Genomic DNA, 21205 nt, shown 5'->3' on the forward strand with positions numbered 1-21205 from the left:
CATTAAGGAATGATTTGAGCATCCTACAGATACTGTATCTGCCTAGGCCCGCAAGGAATACTAGGTGAACCTGGAAAACACCCAGCTGAAATGGGCTGTGTGTGAATCCACAAAAAGCTCAAACGCATACAGACCTCAAACACCTACCAGCTACTTCAGTTCATGACATGCATTATGCACCAGATGCATCCACGTCTGGTGCTACAATTTCAGAAACACCTCCTTCCACCACTTCATAACACATAAGCAGCAGCCTACTGCTTGTGGACACCAACTCCACAAGCAAACGCCAGGTCTTTTCTAAGGTAAAGTGCAATAGATAGTATAGCATGTATTTTCTATCATTGAACATATGCAAAACTGGGCTATCTTTACGAGGTAACTTTCTTTTAACATGTCACTGACAAAATGTGGGTGTTGGGTCTCTAACCCCACTTCCTTCTTAAGTCCTGTAGTTTTTCTTATGGGAGTGTGCGTATCATGGCATTTTTCAGAAATGCCCACAACTGTCTTTCTATTGGACAGTGCTGAGCTACTGAGCCTGGTTCCCCAAAGCAAATTCTAGCCCCTCAGTCCTGCTTTTCAGCCACCTGCTTCATAGGATGCTCAATTTTCCTTTAAAACAACCTTTTCAAAAAATTGCACAGCAATAGGATTCTAAAGTACTATAGGACCAAACACCATGCAACCTAGGTACACGGCTAATGAGGACTTTGATTTAATAACATTACTGCTAACATCGCTGTAAACCTCAAAACAACTGTTGTGTTTTTATGAGCAGCACTAGGGGAGTGAAATAAAGAAGCCTTGCTGCTTTGAGGGAAATGTTTTATGGATGAGATGGACAGTGTGGCTCTTTAGGAGGGTTCTTCCTTAAAATCCCAGGGGCCACCATTACCAGGACATCACTGGAAAAGTGCTGGTACTTGGGATTCCTGCTTCTGTGATGATGACAGTTTTTTTTTTCTGAAGTCAGTCTGTATCCCAGTGCTGTCAGAATGGACCTGGGGGCCTTGATTGCAAAACCAGCATAGAATATGGACTCACTTAAACATAGACACTTCCTTAAAAGCTTTTGGTTCGATGTGAATGTAAGTCATTTTGATTACTCAATTTCTATATTTATTAGGAATGATAAACCAAAGTACTTGAAAATAATTTCAGTGGCAATGAACTGTGGTGCTCGATCGATGGGGGACACGGCAGTCAATTACCCTTTCACTTTATTTTGGTCCTCGGCAATCAGTTGGGATCAATACTCTCAATCTCGATTGATAGCAGAGCGCAAATCACAAATAATTTTTTTAAGTGGGCTGTCACAGTGTCTACAGGCAGGTCCAACAGGTCCTGAGCCGTCCCCTGCCCTTGCACGTGGGCAATGGGACGGGTATGAGCTGTGGCCTTCCCAGCCAGGTCACTCACTTTGGCATGAGCCAAAGGGTCAGTTCAGCCTGAGCGGATGTTTAGCATCACAATTGTGACTCATTACAGCGCACTCTGCCTGTTCAAAACTGAGGTGCCTGCAATCATCTCAAGTCTGAAACCCAGTGTAATCAATTAATTGAGCAAAAAGAAGGATCTGGAAGGTAAATCATGCAAAATTCAGCAAGGATAAAGAAGGGAAGAACCATAAGCCCCGGGAAGGATACCCATACGTTCTAAGTATGCTGGAAAAGGCTGCTGGTGGGCGGGGAGCTTTCCCTAAAGGTCCAGACTCTGGAGAAAGGCTTCCTTCACTCATCCCCCACATGTCTTCTTTGAGGTGGTAGAAAGACCCCTGAATCACCCGTTCAGAAGCTAGATGACCTAGAGTAAAACAAACAGCACCACTTCACCACTGGAGAGGTGGGTCCCCATTCATGAAATGAACAGGTTGGATTAGGCTGATGTTTCCAAACAGATTCCCTGGGGTCCTTTGCACATCGGAGAAAGGGGGGAAAGGACTGAGGAGAAAAGGGCAAGAGGGATTGGAGGGCAAGCCAAGATGCTCTTCACTCCATATAAACAAGAGTCACTTTGCTTGCTTATTTCTGTTTTGTGCCTTTTGCTTTCTGTAAGATTTGGTTTGAAGGAGCAGCCTAATTAGTGTATAGGATTAGGGGCAGGAAAAAAAATACAAGTCTACATTCCTAAAAAACAACTCAGACATGTTGAGAGAAGTTCATCCTAAAAACTGGTCCCCAAGGCTCACACTGGAGGATCCCTGACAGAAGGTCCCTGCTAGAATGCAAATGGCCCCAGGGAAAAAAAGACTCTCATGAAGGCAGGCGTAGTCGTCTTTTATATTAGCACTGTCAGGACGCATAGTACACCTTCAACTTTCCCCCTTGCCCCGCCACCCGCTGTGGAAATTCCAGGCCAGGACTCCAGGTCTTCTTGGTCTATGTCCAAGGGCATTTCCTATAAGCCCACCATCGGTAGTAGTTAGAGAGCCACCATATGTGACATGATTCCCCCTTTTGGACTATTGTGTCATGGCTAGATTCATCAACCAACCCCATGGCTGGCCTGAGGTACATGCACTGCCCAAACATAGTGTGAGATCAGAAAACCCCTATTAGAAGCCTGCCACGTCCAAAAGGGACAGAAGAGAGATTCAGACGATTACTGAGAAACATCACACTGATAGGAAATATTTCATCTATATCATGATCAATGCATAAGTTATTTTCCTCTACAGATATTCTTCAGAACTAATGTTTCTCTCTGGAAGTAGTTTCCAGAGCTGAGCATTTTTGCCACTGATGTAGGAAGGTTCTGGGCCATCTTATTCAGCTCCCAGCAGCCCTGCCCACCTCCTGCCCAGAGTGACAGCCAGAGAGCCACAGAGTTTCTACAAAAGAGCTTCTCGAACCTCGCCATGCATACCAATGACCTGGGGAGCTTGCAAACATGTAGATTCAGATCCAGTAGGTTTGGGGAGGCCTGACAGGCCACATTTCTAACAAACTCCCAGGGGAGACTGATGTGGCTGATCCGGGACCACACTTTGGGTGACAGGTTGTATATAAATCCGCCCCTGGCCATTGCTGATTGGACCTGGTGTAAATGCCTGACCAAACTGAGCCAATCAGCTTCCCTCCCAGACACTGAGACTTGAAACAAAGAGATTCTCTTCTCTCTGGATGGTATCTCAAATGTGGAGGGATCGAAGAACTCAGAAGCTGTGGGCTAGGCATTTTCTGCTATGTGAACCAAGAAAAAGGGAAAAGCAGGAGGCTCAGAAGAATTGAGTGAGAATGCAGTAGACACAGAGGGGACTGCCTGAGTCTCGACATTTTAGTCCCTGGGGCCAGGTCCCATTCTCACCTGTAGGATTCCCCTCACTTGAGTTCCATGAGATACACCTTCATAATTAGAATAATTTTCTCTTTTCCCTTTAAGCTTGCTCTAAGTTGCTTTCAGTTACTTGCAAGCCAAGAATCCTGTTATATAGCACTGTAGATGCTTAACAGTTACCAAGGACAAACATGGGTCCTTCTCCCCTCAGACCTTAGCAGGAGCGCATCAAAGCTGCTGCTAGATACCTTATGATTGAATGAATGAACATCACGCCCCAGGCATGGTGTTCTCTACAACTTCTCTGTGCCCAGATTTGGAGAAACCCTTTTACTTCCTGTCTCCCTGTCAATCCTAGAAATCCAATTGTGAATGCAACACGCTGTCAATTTTTCTATTTATGCCATCTATTCCCTCGGCACGCTAATTTCATTCTTCCTATCTGGCAGGGGAAAAAGGGACTCGGGGAAGGTGTATTTCCCCTTTAAATACCATGAAAGTTATGAATATTTCTTTCCCAAACTGCCAAAATAATTGTTTCATTTACAGAACTGAAATTCTCCAGGGAACGTCCCAGTGATGTTCTAAATTGCTAACATCAGATATGCAGAAAACAAATATGGGGCGATCCATATGCTCCCAATCCTGAATTTAGCATCTCAGCTCAACACAAACTTGCATTTCAATCACTTTCAGTGAGTTCTGGGTTATGAGTATGTATGTGCAGGGCTAGGGCTGGACCAAAGCCACCGGCCTGGAACCTTTTTGCAGAAGGGCTCTCTGTCTGCACAGCCAGAAGCCTGCCCAAGTTGCCATTTAGAGAGTTCACTTTAAATTAACACTTACAGGCTGCAGATCCCCAGTCAAAGGGGAAGTACAAGAAGGCACGGGCTATGTGATTGCAGGAGAGGTTGCCAAATTTTCCCTCTTCTTATTACTGCTCACAGAGTCCTATTGCCCAGGGGTTTGGGGGCATGACCAGGAGTTTACCACTTCTCAGGGCTCCATTATGAAAACAACATGTAAGAAGGAATAGTAGAGGGGCACCTGGGTGGCTCAGCCGTTAAGCGTCTGCCTTCAGCTCAGGCCATGTTCCCAGGGTCCTGGGATCGAGTCCCGCATCGGGCTCCCTGCTCAGCAGGAAGCCTGCTTCTCCCTCTCCCACTCCCCCTGCTTGTGTTCCTGCTCTCACTGTGTCTCTCTCTGTCAAATAAATAAATAAAATCTTAAAAAAAAAAAAAAGGAAGGAATAGTAGATCATGAGCTTGGCGCAATGACGATGGTGATGATGATGATGGTGATGATGGGAGCTAACATTTAAAGAAGCACATTTTATGCCCTAGGCACTACTCTCAATACCCTACATATGTCAATCCATTTACTCCTCAAAATTACCCTATGTGGTGGGCATGATTATCACGCCCATTTTACAGAAGAGGAAAGTAAGGCTCAGAAAGATGGGTTCATATGCTACTTAGGGGTATTGGAACAGCCGTTGCTTTTTCCTGCTAGCAGCCAGTCTCACTCTTCTGCTAAATAAAGCCTCAGTTTTCCTTTGGAGAACCACTCTCCCCTTCTGCATATTATTTAGTGGAACACTCCAGAACCAGAAGCTCCTATCTAACTCAGTCACTCTTAGAGTGTGAACTACACAAGGGTAGGAATTGGCCTTTTATAGCTCAAACTCCAGCACAAGGCACAGTTTAGGTGCTTAATCAATCTTTTAAGGACATACAAATGAACACAGCATACAGTGTGTAATATATCAATGTGACGGTTTCTACAGCAGCTGTGTGGTTCGGAAGTGCCCTGACTGGGCAAGCCTGAGTTGTGTGCTTACCCCAGACCCATCAGGCACTCTCTTGGCCATGTGAATGGAATGACACATGGAGAAAAACTTTCTAGAGCTTACTCATCCTGACTGTGGTGCCCTAGAGGGGCAGCCAAGTTTATCCTAGACCTGACCCCTGTCCCTATATTTTCCAGGTCCAGATGTTCAGATTTTCCTTCAGTTCTCTGAGATACTCCTTACCATCCCATGAATAAATTCTCTTTTTTGCTTAACTGCACCAGAGCTGGTTTGTATTGCCTGCAACCAAATCAGTCTGCATTATAACGGGCATGTTTGTACAATTCGTGACAGGGCTAGGCTCTGAAAATTTAACTACAGGGACCCAAGGCAGTGCTCAAAGCCCAGGATGTAAATTTCAGCATAGCCACTGGCAAGGAGCATTCTCGTCTTCAGGAACATTCACTGGGTGCTTCTGTGAGCCTGGAGCTGTAATATGTCTTTTCCCGAGATTTTTCTCTTCAACCATCAACAATATACTGATGTCGAGAGTATCATGCCCACTTTGCTGATGAGAAAAGTAAGGCTCAAGGAGGTTAAGTAACTGCCAAAGAACATAAATATATGAGTGGCACAGTCAGGACTGAAAATCATGTCTCCCTGAGGCGAGAGCAATCGCTCTCCTTGAACCGCACAGTCTCCAATGGACTGAGGGCTTGGCTCACCAGCAGGGCTGAAACACCAGGTCGCTAGAGCTCACACAAAAGGAAACAGGAGAACTGAATCACAGCTGAGTCCAATGTGTGCTAAAGTAGTTCAGGGATGGGGACAACAGCCACGTAAGCCATTATCCACTGCACTATTCAATGCCTTTTTCAATTACATAGAAATGGCCTCATGTAAGGAGAAACCTCATCTGAGTCCATAAAGACTGAGCCATCAGTCTTCCCGATCCCCCTTGCTTCCATGCTCCAAGCCCGTCCAGTCTCCCGCCACTATGGTCTAACATGCACACACAAACTCTGTCTGGAAGACAGCCCCTCTCGCGTTCTGCAATCCATCCGAATCTAGTCACAATCAACTTAAAACCCACTACAACTTGTTAAGACCAGCTGAAAATATTTAAGTCAAAGAGCAGTGTGCGACAGGACAGAGCCACGTAGAACTGTTGTCTCTTCTTGATCTACTAGATGCTTTGTCCCCACCACATCCATTTCACTTGTTTTGATTTCCCATTGAATAAGCCCCTCCTGGTGCTTGGTCCGTGTGGCTGAGGGTGGTTGACCTTAATTCTTCCTTTCTTCTTAGGTGCAATATGGGTATGTGATTAAGTTCTGCCAAATAAATGCCTTCCATCCCCCTATCTACAACATTTGGTTCATAGTTGGCCACCCCAACGGTCTCCTGTGACTCAGTCCGGGAGCTTTTGCAGGACTAATGATACGAAGAAGCTCTCCTTCCCTTGGAATAACCAGCTATAAAGGGGATATAATCTGGGACGCCTGGGTGGCTCAGTCAGCTAAGCATCTGCCTTCAGCTCAGGTCATGGTCCTGGGGTCCTGGGATTGAGCCCCACACCAGCCTCCCTGCTCAGCAGAGAGCCTGCTTCTTCCTCTCCCCACTGCTCGTGCTCTCTCTTTCTATCTCTCTCAAACGAATAAATAAAATCTTTTAAAAAGGGGAGGGGGAACATAATCCTAGAGCTGTTTGTGAATAAAGCCAACACTGAAGGTGGCAGAGCTGCCTAGAAATGGAGAGGAGAATGAACGCTCACTGCATTATTCAAGCACCTGGATGCAGCCTTACCTGAAGTCTATCCCTTGGCCCTTGTAGTTACAAAGGAAGGCAGATGCTTCCTTGTGTTCTTATGCAAATTGAGTTGGGTCTCTGAATTTCCTATCATAAAAACCAGGAATAATACCATTGACTAAACCATGTGTTCTGGAATTATATTTACCTGCCCTGAATTGCTCCTATGTTTTCCTAAATCTTTATCAAGTTGCCTAAGATTTACAGATTTTTAAATTTCACTTTTTTTTTAAGCTTCATGCCCTAAAATTCTTTTGCCCAGAGGTGCCTGGGTGGCTCAGTTGGTTAAGCATACAACTCTTGATCTCAGTTCAGATCTTGATCTCAGGGTCGTGAGTTCGAGCCCTGCACTGGGCTCCACACTGGGCGTGGAGCATAGTTAAAAAAAAAAAATTATTTTGCCCAGAACTTCAATATTTTAACTTAAGGGGAAAAACTCCTTTTCATTTCTAAGTGGGAATTTATTAGATAACACAATTCTCTGTAATAAGCCCAACTAATGCACTAAGAATATTTAGGAAAAAAATAGTTATGTCACTTGCATATTATATATTATAATATTATATAATATTTATTGAAAACGCATCAAGGTCCAGGCTACTGAGGAAAAAGCACTAAACAGAACCAGAAAAATAATCCTGCCATCATGGAACTTAGGTCCTAGTGAAGAGAAATAGACAAAAAACAAACACATAAAATAAACAATGTAGGACAAAGGGAAAGAAAATGGCACAGGAAGTGATGCTATTTTAAAGATTTTATTTATTCCAGAGAGAGAGCAGGGGGAGGAGCAGAGGGAGAGAGACAAGCGGACTCCACGCTGAGCACAGAGCCCAGTGCGGGACTTGATCTCAGGACCCTGAGACCATGACCTGAGTTGAAACCAAGAGTCAGACAATTAACTGACTGAGTCACCCAGGCGCCCCTGAGGTGATGCTATTTTAGGCAGATGGCCAGGAAGCTCCCTGAGGAGGTGACACCGGAAGCAATGCTGATGCTAGAGTGTCACAGGCAGAGAGAACAGCTACAGAGGCCCTGCCACAGGCATGCACTCGGCATGTTCCAGGAACACCAAGGAGGCCGCCGTGGCTAGAACAAAGTAAGCGAGGGGGACAGTGACAGGCCATGACTTCAGCAAGGTAGCCAGAGGCCAGATCCCTTGGGGCCTTCCAGGCCCAGGCGGATTGTGGGTTGGATTTTGCTGTGATGGGAGAGCACTGGTGTGTGGGGGGGACAGAAGACTGGCGGGATCAAATACATATGCTGAAAGGATCACTCTAGGATTGCAGGGAGAATGAGCTAAAGAAGAGCAAGAACGGAAATGGGGAAACCAGTTAGGAGGCTACTGTGGACCAGGCAAGAGAGGACTTGGACCAAGAGGTCAAGGTGAAGGTCATGAGAAGTGGTTGGATTCTGAATGTACTGTCAGGGTAGATCCACCAAGGTTTAGGAAGGGGTTGCATGTTGGATGTAAGAAAAAGAAGAGTCAAGGATGACGACACCAAGTTTTGAACATGAGCCTAGGGGTGAGTGGAAGTGTCATTTCCTGGGGGGTAAGAAGGATGCAGGAGTAACTGGTCTGGGGAATGGAAATCAAGAGCTTGGTTTTGGACATGTGCTTGTTCTTTTACTGTTGCAAAATATATATACAATTTATCATGTAATCATTTTAAATCATACAATTCAGTGGCATGAAGTACATGCGCACTGTTGTGACCATCACCTTCATCCATTGCTGGAACTCTTCCATCATCCCAAATGGAAGCTTTGCACCCATTCATCACTACCCCCCATTCCCCTTCCCCCAGGCCTTGGTCATCCCTGTTCTACCTCCTTTCTAGTGGATATGTATGTTTAAGATGCCTACTGGACATCCAAGTGAAGATACTGGAAAGCACTTAGACACACAGATTCTGGGGTGAAAGGGAGAGAAGAGAACTAGAGACATAAATTTGGGAGTCATCAGCATATGGAACACTTGGCACACAATTCCCATTTATCGAAATGAATGTTTGACTTAGTTTCTTTCACTGCTGTGCAGCCCAGAAAATGAATATGGTGCCAGACACAGTGCCTGGCATATAGTAACCCTTCAATAAATATTTGTTCAAGTGAGTAAACTCTTTGCCCTCTAGTTTGTAGGAAACAGCGATTCTTTGAACAAGAATTTTTAGACGTACAACCCTTTAAAATAAATAGCTCTATTTCTTGAAGAAGAAAAAAAAAGAAGTCTGAACAAATTTTAAAATACACTGGCACTTCTAGTGCAGTTTTCAGAAATAATGTCTGATTTGTGATTGCTTTGGCTGACGACGGTGCCAAATCCAGTACCACTTGACACCATGCTATGTTACATCAACAGAACGGGAGTGACAAAACCAGATGTGGTGTGTCACAGCGAGGATCAATGAGCTTGAAAAGCAGGAGCCGAAGTTTGGTCTAAAACCAGGCATTCGAAGTATGTTTCAAAATCACCCACCTCTATTCAAATTATCTCAGTGATGTTTGAAGACAAATGGGGTTGCACAAAAAGGTAAGATCATGACTACCAAGATGAGATTCAGACAGTGATTTATCTTCAGCTGACAAATGTTATCTACACAGAAGAACCTGCAGGTGCCAGATCTTGATAATCTCAGTTACATGCAGGTATCTGGTCTCTGCTGATCCTAAGTGTGCCGCAGACCTTTGTCATATCAACGTGTGCAGTACATAATTGGGGTGTGGGAGATATTGGAATTTATCTTTGGGTAATAACATTGCAATCATCTTCTCCAGCAAGAAAGCCACAAGTGCAGAAATTTGGGGATATAAATTCAATTCGAGAAGACTTCAAAAGCCTCAGCCGCGTATCACATTATCTTCACATTTGCTTCCTAACACTGTATAGTGAACCATAGGTTATTAATCCACTGGTACCATGACTACAGCCTTGAAGTTGCACTGGAATGGCCTCTTCAGTGTAAGTCGAGGCTCTGAAACTCGACGTAGAGAGGGACAAGATGGCCAAGTGCTCTTCTACCCTCCTGTCAACGTTTTATTGGGAAATGAGACCTGTTTATGCTAAAATCACTAGTGTTTTCTCTCAGGCACCATACCTTCTCAAATCACAACTGAAGTATCTGCATTTGGCATTAATAATATTTCAAGAACCCAAACAATTTCTGGAAGATATGTGAGAACTTCCAATTACTTGAGTTGGAATTTAAACTTTGAGAGCTAGAATCTATTTGCTTACTTTGAAAAAAGAGAGCCTGTTCACTTTAAAGGGCTGGTTATCCAAACCCAATTTTGTGGGGAAAGATGAATTTACCTCCTTCCCCAAATTTCATCATTGGGCTTGGAACGTCCTTATGAATTCAGAGGAGGAAGAGACAAGTATTTCTCCATATTTCTTCTTCAGGGTGGAAAAATTCATTCAGGATGGATTAGAAATGCTTTCTTAACCTGGTGCTGTGTTGGGTCACCACCTTCTTCCAGATATGAATTTTCTTGGGGTACAAGGGTTTCCACCTGTCTTTAGTGATGACAGGAAAAAAGCATTTTCATCACTACTGTATCATGAAAAGAAATAATGAGTGGTTAAATGCTTAAATTCCCAAATTTGAGTGTTGACAAAATACAAAGCACTTGCATTTCTAATGATAGCCAACGAAAAAAACAAGTACGTTTCTGGTGATGCACCAAGAGAATTTTCTAACAAATTCCACCACAAAACTGAGAGTCAGAAATCTTTTCCAACAGACAGAATAAGTTTACTTGCCTTGGAGATTTTGAATGAACCATATATTTGATATAAAACCTTTTTTTCAGTAATGTGCCCCATTTTTAACTATGTTCAAGTTATCAGGGCCCTATTAGATATGCTGCTGATGACCACTATTAGCAGAAAATTTGACCTTGACTTTTTGTGCTACCATGGTTCAGTATGTGTCATAATCCATTACTAATCTGTTAACTCTCAGCCATACAGATTATTTTTATTTAGTTAAGTTTCACAGCTTTTTAATACTTGCTTAGGGAATAATTAATGCAATAAGGAAGGTTTTAATTATTAAGAGGCCATGAACTCCTCTTCTTCCATTTTATCATTGGGAGTGCATTTAAAACACCACATGTTCTAGAAAGTCTAAATGGAGACAGTAAAATATCTACATTACGTGACACGATCTATGAATTGGTCAAACTGTATCAACTGCACCTTAGCCTCTAGGCATTCAAGCAAGCCTTCACTATAGATAAGGATGAGCCTATTTCCTTCCAGAAAAATGAGATGGTTTCAACAAGTAGTCCAGTTTATCAAATTTATAGTGTACACAAATGGGAATCATGGTCAATAAGATCGAAAATAAGGTAGGGGTGCCTGGGTGGCTCAGTCATTAAGCGTCTGCCTTCGGCTCAGGTCATGATCCCAGGGTCCTAGGATCGAGCCCCGCATCGGGCTCCCTGCTCCGTGGGAAGCCTGCTTCTCCCTCTCCCACTCCCCCTGCTTGTGTTCCTTCTCTCGCTGTGTCTCTCTCTGTCAAATAAATAAATAAAATCTTAAAAAAATAAGAAAATAAGGTAGGTTATGGTTATTGAAGTCTTAACAGCTTGGTAAAGAGAAACAGCTTAATGTGGAAGGCAGTGAGGAGCCAGCAGACAACCAGGTGAATGGCATGGCTGTCGTTGGGTTTTAGGAACTCTAACCTCACAGGGTAGACTAGACGGATGAGAGCCTGAGAATGCGTGCAGCAGTAATAAGGGGGGTGGAGCACTGTGAGTGGGCATGAAACAAGAATCATGAAGGAGACGGACCCTGCTGGCTTCATTGACCGCTGGGATGGAAAGTGTGCAGCTCAGAAATGACTGGGTTTAATTCATGGATAGGAAAACAGAGCTGAGTAAGAAGAGCTGGTGCTGATTAGAGGGGAATGTGTGAGGTTCTCTTTTGGGCAGATTGAGTTTGAGTAGCTTGTGGAATATCCACCTGGAAGGTCAGTTCTTGTCACTAAGGAGGAAAGACACACCTAAAAGTCCAGATAGTGGAATGGCCAAGATGGAGGTAATATTTAGAGAACCAAAAGCTCTTCCCTATACTCCCTATGGAATATGGGGAAGAAGGAAGCGGAGGCTAGAACCTGGTTGGAAGAAACTAGTGGAGTGGAGTGAAAATACAGGGGAAAAGGAAGGAAATCTGACAGGCGTCGTGACATTGACACCAGGGAGGAGAGAATTTCAGATGTGTGCAAATGATGTGAGTTAGTTCAAGAAGAACACAGTGGGTTTGTTAACTAGAGGCTTGGGTTATATCTGTTCGATCAGATTAAAAGTGAATGAGGATTCTGCACAGCAAAGGAAACCACCAACAAAATGAAAGGCAACCTACTGAATGGTAAAAAGTATCTGCAAATCATATATCTGATAAGGAACTAATATCCAAAATATATTAAGAACTCCTACAACTCAATAGCAATAAAAAACGGGCAGAGGATCTGAATAGACATTTTCCCAAAGAAGACACAAAAATGACCAACGAATATAAGAAAAGGTGCTCAACTTCGCTAATCATCAGAGAAATGAAAAAAAAAAAACAAACCCCACAATCAGATATCACTTCACACCTGTTAGAGTGGCTATCATCAAAAAGACAAGAAATATTGAGTTGGCAAGGAGGTGGAGAAAATGAAACCCTTGCACACTGTTGGTGGGAATGTAAATTGGTACAGCCATTATGGAATATAGTATGAAGGTTCCTTAAAAAATTAAAAATAGGACTATCATAGGATCCAGCAGTTCCATTACTGGTTATTTATCTGAAGAAAACAAAAACACCAAATTGAAAAGATATATACATTCCATGTTCATTGTAGCATTTTTTAAGTGGGGGAGGGGCAAAGGGAGAGGGACAGGGAGAGAATCTTAAGCAGACTCCTAGCCCAGCAAGGAACCAGATACGGGGCTCAATCTCATGACCTGAGCCAAAATCAAGAATTGGACACTCAACCGACTGAGCCACCCAGGCGCCCCAACATTACAGCATTATTTACAATAACCAAGATAGGGAAAATATACATATACACAATGGCATATAATTTAGCCATAAAAAAAAAAAGAAAATCTTGCCATTTGCAACAACATGGGGGGGATGGACGTTGAGGACATTATGCTAAGTGAAATAAGTCAGACAGAGAAAGAGAAATACTGCGTGATTTCACTTCTATATGGAATCTTAAAACAAAACTGAGCTCACAGATACAGAGAACAGACTGGTGGCTGCCAAAGGCAGGGAGTAGGGGGTGAGTGAAATGGGTAAAGGGGGTCAAAAGGCACAAATTTCCAGTTATAAGATAAATAAGTCATGGGGATATAAAACACAGCATGGTGATTAGAGTTAACAATACTATATTGTGCATTTGAAAGTTGCCGAGAGTACATCTTAGAAGTTCTCATTACAAGAAAAAAAAAACTAACCATGTATGGTGACGATGTTAAATGGACTTACTGTTGTGATCATTTTGCAGTATGTATGCAAGTACATGATGTTGCACCCCTGAAAGTACTATAATGTTATATGCCGATTATGCTTCACTTAAAAAAAAAAAAGTAAATGAGGAGAGGGGACAGTATCCAGAGGCATAATCCATTTGGCTCTTTGGAGACATGGGCAGGTGAAGGAAAGAAGAAGAAAGTAGGGGAACAAGAGGGTCTCCTGGGACTAAGGGCATCAACAGCTAATTAACAGAATAAGAGGAATAATGCAAGGTCTACACAAAGTGGGGTGCTTTTATTGTATCCAATGCACAGTTTAAATACCTGGCCATGGGGTGGTCAAGGTCAAGTAAGGAGGCCAAGGTTGGATAGGGAGTCCATCAAAGCCAGAATGGAAATGATAGCAACCACTAGAAACCAGGGAGAAACCACTTGGGGACTGGGCAAGGAGAAGATAGATACAAATGGTTTTTGTTTTGTTTTGTCTTCTTTTGATGTATATGTGGTTTTGAGGATAGTAAAAACAACATGAGTGATATGTTTTACATGGAGTTTTTTAAAAAGTGAATTAGGTGCCAAGGCACTAGGCACTCTCCCACTTGGCAGCAGTTATCAGGAACTGCTTAGTGGTAGGTGCCTCTGTGGGATGCTCTCCTGTGCCCTGGTCCTCGCCATTCCCTGTTGCCTACCCCAACCCACCCAGTTTATATTATCTCTCTGCTCTCCTGAAACACCTGAGTTTGCAACCCCTGGGCCACAGGTTCTGATGAGTCAGTAAGGAGGCAAAACTAGAAGGCTATGAATATGTAAGGAGTTATGATTAGAGGCAATTCCAGAGCCAGATCTCAAGGGCTATCCTTTTCTTCCATAATCCATGAATTCTGAATGTAACTTGTACATTACATTTCTACTAAAATAGAAATACACATACACAATAGAAATACTGAACCACATTCCCTTATTCACAATTTTGAAACTCAAAGTTTTGTTTACTTAATTAACTCAACGTTGGCAAGACCTGACCTGCTATGGGATCTTTATAGAGTTTACTTATGTCATTAATATCAACATTCACACATTTCCCTGCAGAAATATTAACGTATCATTACAGGGTATGAAATGTATGGTCTATGCATGATAATACTTTGCTAAATTCCCCCAAATTCTATCTTCTGGCACCAAGGGTTTTGGGTAAGGGATCGGGAGCCTTATACACCAACTTTCCTGCACCTGTGAACTCAGACATAATTTTTTCCATTTGAGAAAAAGAAAGTACGCTGTTAGAAAAAAAAAGAGAGGACGTCTAAAACAGCACATTCAAAATAACATTCAGCCAGATGCTTAGCAAGAGGTGGGAGGGGGAATCCAGTATTTGCAAGTAAACAGGTAATCGGAGGAACAAAGCATGTTGGGCATTTCACAACAAATCTTTGACCGCAGAAAGCAGAGGACACAGTTTATTAAGAGGCGAGTCATTTCTCTTCCCTCCATCCCCAGGCAAGCCTCCACTTAATGCTCTTCACACTCTAAAACAGACATCTCAATCCCACGACAATTTTACGAAGGGCGGTGAGAAGTGGCACCGGTTACTAGAGTAAGACTGGTCCTTTCTCCATTTCTGTTCCACAGTGTCTCTGGCAAGCAAGCCACGTGCCAGAGAGACCAGCCAAGCCAGTCTTCCTAAAAATGGAGGCTTCACCCCCCTGAGAGAAATGCCCACCGGTTTTTGTATCAGCTAGAAGTTGGGCTCTGCTAGCTTCTGAGCCCACGTGACCATGCGGGGGTGCTTTCTAGACTACAACCTGCCCCCCCCCTCCCCAGGCATTTCTGATTGGACTACGACCAGCAGTGTCAGGTGCCTGATGTTCCAGCTATTCTCTCGACTGGAGTGGTGGGCAGGAAAATCATTAAGAAAAGGAGGCTGATGTTTCCACAGAAAGCCAGGTTGCCAGGTTCCCCAACGACCTCCTCTTGGCCAAGTGTCGCCATGCTGTTCACAGGGATGCGACGTGTTTCAGAAAACCAGCGCATGGATGTTCCAGCAGCACGCAGCACCTCTCCCTGGGGTGCACCGTACTGAACAGGACCCAGATACCTGCTTGCTAAGCACAGAGACGTGTGTACCTGGTTTGATGCCAACCCTAAGAGCTTACCCACTTGGTATCACAATAGCCTAAGATCGCCAAGAAACGGTGATTTTTTTTTCTTTTCTATGAAGCCAGAGAACATGCTGGCGATGCTTTTTCCACTGCACCTGAAGCTATGAAGCCCCTACAAAAGAATTTGGATGAGGTTTTCCTCCCCTCTTTCCTTTTAATCTCTAAGGGATTGCCACTAAACCGAGGCCACTTTGGCACAGGCAGAATAACTGAGCCCTTTTTCCAACAGAGCATGGCAAAACAAAACAAAACAAAACAAAAAAAAAAGGATGCCTGCTGCATCAGTATCCCAGAATACTTTTTATTCCCCAATGCCCTTCTGTAAAAGGCGATGCTTGCTTTGTGCAACACAAGGGGATAAATATGCTGGCACTGATGTTCATGTTCCACAGCCAGGCCCCGTGGGGTTGGCCACTTGACCGAGATCGTCTACAGCCCCTCCTCTCCCCTAATGACAGGGAAGCGAAGAATGGGAAAATGGTTAAACAAGGTTTTCATTTTGACCTTAGTGATTATATTCCTGAGACGGAACCAAGAATGGAAAACACCTTTCCATTTTTGCACTTGCGGTTTGGTCTGATTTTTCTCTCTTATTATTATTTTTTAAATCTTTTCTTTCAGGCTATATTTAAATTTATTTTTCTCCAAAAATGTAAAAGGGCCTGTCTGCATTGAATTCCTGGAGAGCGTCTCACTGATGAAAGTCCAATACGGATATAACAGGCTCTTAGCACATTTCCTAGTTAATGTATCTCCGTGGGAATCATTCCTGTATGCTCACCTGCAAATCTGGCCATCCTCTTTTAATTATACCGTACAGCTGACTCCTGCCATAATTTATGTTAGAGTGCCATCTTATGGTAGTTTGGGACCACCACTTGCGGACAGAGAAATGCAGGGCTGTCCCTTCAGCATTTTAAAGAAAAATATGGATTTAAAAATCATCTTTAATTAATCACACCAGATAAATGTGTCAGAAAGGATGGTCTGTAAATAAGAAACCTGCTTCCATGTGGTCTGCTAAAGGCCAAACACGACAGAGGATATTTGAGCAGCCACACAAACCTTAAAGACAACCGATGAATTTTTTTTTTTTTTTTTAAGGCATTTGGGTTCTCATTTGGGGACTATTACTGCATAATCCGACATTTAAGCAGCAAGCGTTCTTCATGAATGCCATGACGTATTTGGGAAGAATATCAGAGGGAGGGCCGGTCTGAGCAAGTGATTTGCGGCCCAGAATTTTCAGCTCTGCGTTCTCAGGGTGCATTTCTCCCTTCTCATCTCCAAAAAAACCCACAAAACTCTCCGGGCCCATATCAGCATGACACAAGGAAACTCAACCCCACTTTGAAGCCTGATCATTTGCAAATGTATTTCAGTCCCAGGTTTAATTCCAGAAGATTCCTTGGAGAAGCCTCGTTCCGGAAGTCTGCCTGCCAATTTTTGGAGGCTCGAAGGCTTGTTTCCTCTCTCTTCTCCAGGTTTCTTTCCACCCACAAAGTTAACGTACATCGTGAATGGGCCTGAATTTAATTCCTAATCAGAACCTGCCAGTTCTGTGGCTACACTGCCAGTCACTCTCAGGAAGGCAAAGGAAAAACAGGGTTTCAGTTCCAGGTTTGTTTGGTAGGGAGGGTTATGGATCAATGAGGTCAAGAGATGGGGATCCTGGGGAACCTGGGGTGGTAGCGAGGCTTTTACTAAAGTAAATGCCCTGCCCTATGTAACGCTAGCCGACTGATCTACTCCTAACCCCCACATTCAAGAATTCTTTTGTTCGACCTCCATCTCCTTTCCAGACTGCCCCATTGTTTTCTCATCCATGCTATAGGGCCAAGATGAAAAGTTGGAGTGGATGGTGCAAGGAGGGGAGGGTATCCTTTCGTTTTCCATCTATGGATACCCCCCTCTCGTCTCCATAAAGAAGATACAGAACACACAGCAATTCATGATGAAAGAAGAAAAATTAATATGCATTTCACCAGATGCAAAACAAGAACTTTGGAACAAAGGATGTTTTTGTTTTGTTTTGTTTTGTTTTAAAGGCATTTGAATGTCAAACATTTCTAGGGTTCTTCCTGCCATCACAATGGAACTGCTTTCCTTTTAACTGCACCATTTTCAGTAATTGTAGGGATCACAATTTCAAATTAAACATTCCTAATAAGTCACAGTGGGTTCCATTTACTTGGTTTCTGCTTCCCCTTATTTTGACATCACCTCGCCTTTCCTTGGCCCCCGCCCCCCAGCCTGTTTTGCTTATCAACTTACCTTTGCTGACCCTTCTCCCCTCTCCTGTCTGGGGGCTGCTCTTGCTTCAGTCCCTGCACTTGAAATGTTCCCTCTTCAACTGTCATTCTCAGATCAGCAGGGACACGCCTGGTGCCCACATTTTCCCCATCTTTTGTTAAGAGTGTGTTTGTGTGTCATTGTTTCCCTCCCTCCCCCAATCAAAATGACATGATCAGAGACTCCAGCACATTCAGCTGAGTTTCTGAACGGACTGTACCCATTAGGAATTCTTAAAGTGCAGACCGACTCTACAAAATAGGACTCTTGCAGATGCAAAGGCGACATCCTGGCCTGCCTCACCCCCACCCCATCTCCCAACACGTATGGTTTTTCAAGGCTGTTCCAATTTAAATTTCTCAGTTTACCAGTCAAAGAGATGATTTTCCTAATATCCATCCTGCAAACTCCATCTGGGATCCCCCAAACAAGCTGTGTTCTTCTGCCTTTCACAGACATGAATTATAAAAAGTCTGCAGTTGGAGCAGGGGCGAGGTCAGGCCTTCTTGATCCTGAACCGTGAAGAGTCTTAATGCCTGCAGACACGCAGAATAAGTGAACAGGGAAGATGAAATAATGCCTTCCTACGAGTGTTTTTCTCCCCCCATCCAGCCTGCTGATCTGGTGCAAATTACCTTGGGGAAGCCCAAGCTATAGTCCTCAAAAAACCGGAAGTGAGGAGCATCTACTATGATCACAATTATCCTACGATGTTCATGCATCGCGGGATAACGTTCCCCTTCCAAGCTTTCGGCCTAATGTCTCGTGTGAACAGAGAACCAGATGGGAGTTTTGGGGGCTAAAATGGATACACCAATTATTTATAGATTCGGACTAAAAATCACGTGAACTGCCTTCTGTGGAGTTCCATTTTCCGAGAACAGACTTGAAATAGACATAGTTGTGGAAAGTCTCAGAAACATTTAGAATAATCCTAAACATGATATTGCAAGTAGGGAATGGTGGAGTTAAGCCCGAAGAATTTTAGAAGCCCCTTCATAAAGAAGAACATAGTTTTAGAACTATCTTTTGGAAATCTCTAGAATGAGACCAGGCGGTTCACCTGTATCTCCTGTTGGTTTTAGCAGCATGTTCCCTGGCCATTTCTTCCTGCTGAGAAAACCTCTAAAATTAGACATGACTGCTTGCATAACTAGGTGCCCCCAGCTTTGGAGTAGAAGGAAATTGTTCCTAGCACCGTACACATGATAGGCATTCAATCAACATTTACCGGGAAGGATCAAAGAATAAAAACAGAACCTTTTTGATTAGTACTAAATATATGATGATGCATTATTTCAGAAAATTTCCTTCAGTTCTCCATTTTATTATGTTAGCTTTGGCATATATAAGGGTTTTTTTTTTTTTTCTTTACTTTTTGCGGGGAGTGTGGGAAGGGCAACATTTCTTGAAGGATCCCTTTGTGCTAGGTACTGGTCCTAAATACTTTACCTGTGTTGCTTTATTTCCACCTCACGACAACCTATAATCTTTTGCATCTTATAATGGAATAATAACTTGCCTGAGGTTAACCAGCTTGTCCAGGGTCATCTAGCCAACCAACTCCGGAGCCCAAGCCCCAACTGCTCCCAAACATGGCCTGTTCCGCTGTGATTCAGAATTGAGAAATGCTGCCTTCTGTTTTCACTCATAAATCTAAAACTCAAAATGGAGGAATTTCTGGAGAACGGCTAAGGCCATTAAAATTTTTTAGGGATGCTTACATTTTCACAGCCAACAAACCATTTAGGGAATCGGCAAAAGCTTTAGCTTTTTTTTTCCCCCCCTTAAAATATTTCTTTAATAAATAGAGTCTCCTGGAAGACGTCAGGGTCACACAACTAGCTCCAAACTACTCTCTAGGCTCTCCTATTGGCACACCCGCTCGGTGCACAAACTACCTAAAAAGCTTAAAATATAAAGGAAAATTTAGAAATGAACTCGTGTCTGGTGACACCAATACTTGAGTTATGGTGTGAATTCTCAAATAAGTTATTTGGACTGACTTAATTTTTATTGATATCCATTTGAACATACGTAACATCCGTCAACACTTTGGAAATTAACAACTTTAATTACCACTTACTTTCTACTTGGAAAAAGTCATCATTCATCAGAAAGTAGAGATTCTCCTGCTCTATTAAACTTGCTCAGAATCAAAACAAACTTCCACGTTTTCCTGGTTAATTGTAACTCTCAGGGGAAAAGGCCTCCGATGTTTTCTCAGGTGAAAAGGGAACCATGGTATTCCAGGTCACCCCGTCCCCACCTCCCATGTCCGTGTTAACTGGGCCAAGAGCAAGGATCTTAAGAAATCATACAACTCTGTGCTCTCTGCTCCTTGTGGCTTCAATAATGTCAGCTGGAAGAAATATATTCCATAAAAATGACAATCAAGCATGCATTGAGTTATCAATATGCACTTTGGATGGGGGACACTTCCAAGTGATTCACCTAAAATTAAAGAAGCCCCTGTTCTTATGTTGCCTGGAAAATTGCAAATGTGGAAACATGTTTTCCCCTTTAGTTTCAAATCCCCTTGTTCCACAGTTAATTTCCCCACTGTCATGGCACGGAGTGTCATGGGATCCTATGATTGTGTGCGTGCATGTGTGTGTTTTCTCTGTGTGTTCTTTGTACTTCAGCTGAACACCACTCTAGATCATCCTCGACAAGGAAGTAAAAGTTATCATTAGCATGTTGAATAATGGAAGGTGTCCATTGTATTTTCTTGTTTAGGAAAATAAATCATCCTGAAAACTTTTATTATGTTCTATGTAAAATGGAAGCACATCAGCACTTGTTATGTTTTCCTTCTCCTGAGTGGGTTTGGCAGGGTGCCTTCGGCTGGAAAGAACAGCCAGGGGTTGCCAAGCAAGGGCTGGCTTGATTCCGTGCCATTCCTCTAGGGGATGTAAACATCCTGCCTTGGAAGACTTCACCAACCTGTAGCTAGAAAACTCCCGTGCGCAGAGGTGCAGCCAGGAGAACTGGAAGCCATGAGTCATGGCAGCAGACAGGCCCTGCTGGGGAAGGAGGAGGCCAAAGGTTCGAGTCCCCAGGAAGAAGACAGCATTGAATGTAGTGGCGAAACAGGCAGGAGTTGAGTGTGGACAAAGGACAAAGAAGATCAAGACTTCTTGAGTGCCAACGGACCGGATGCCCGATACTGTAGCACGCACCTTCACCTCCATCACCACATGTCAGACCCAGTAGGGCAGTCACTGCATGTGTAGTCTTGGGGAACTTGCTTCATCTGAGTTTCCATATTCTCATTGGCCAAGTGGGGGTGGACCAGTTACAGTACTGAAATGCCTTCATACCAGAGCAATGAGCAGTTGCTTTGAGTCCCCAGAGCACACACTCTCCCAGGATCCTGGCTGAACCACCCCACCCCTCGTGGGCT

At 43.5% G+C, this 21205-nt stretch overlaps 1 pseudogene; it reads right to left on the reverse strand.

Annotated features, from left to right (window-relative positions):
• LOC141374231 (uncharacterized) overlaps positions 1 to 20993 on the reverse strand; it is a 55275-nt pseudogene extending 34282 nt beyond the window's left edge.
• Positions 20994 to 21205: the final 212 nt, after the last annotated feature.

This window comes from Callorhinus ursinus, unplaced genomic scaffold (genome assembly GCF_003265705.2).
Source record: "Callorhinus ursinus isolate GAN/ISIS: 27379988/994484 unplaced genomic scaffold, GSC_fseal_2.0 scaffold15, whole genome shotgun sequence".
NCBI lineage: Eukaryota > Metazoa > Chordata > Mammalia > Carnivora > Otariidae > Callorhinus > Callorhinus ursinus.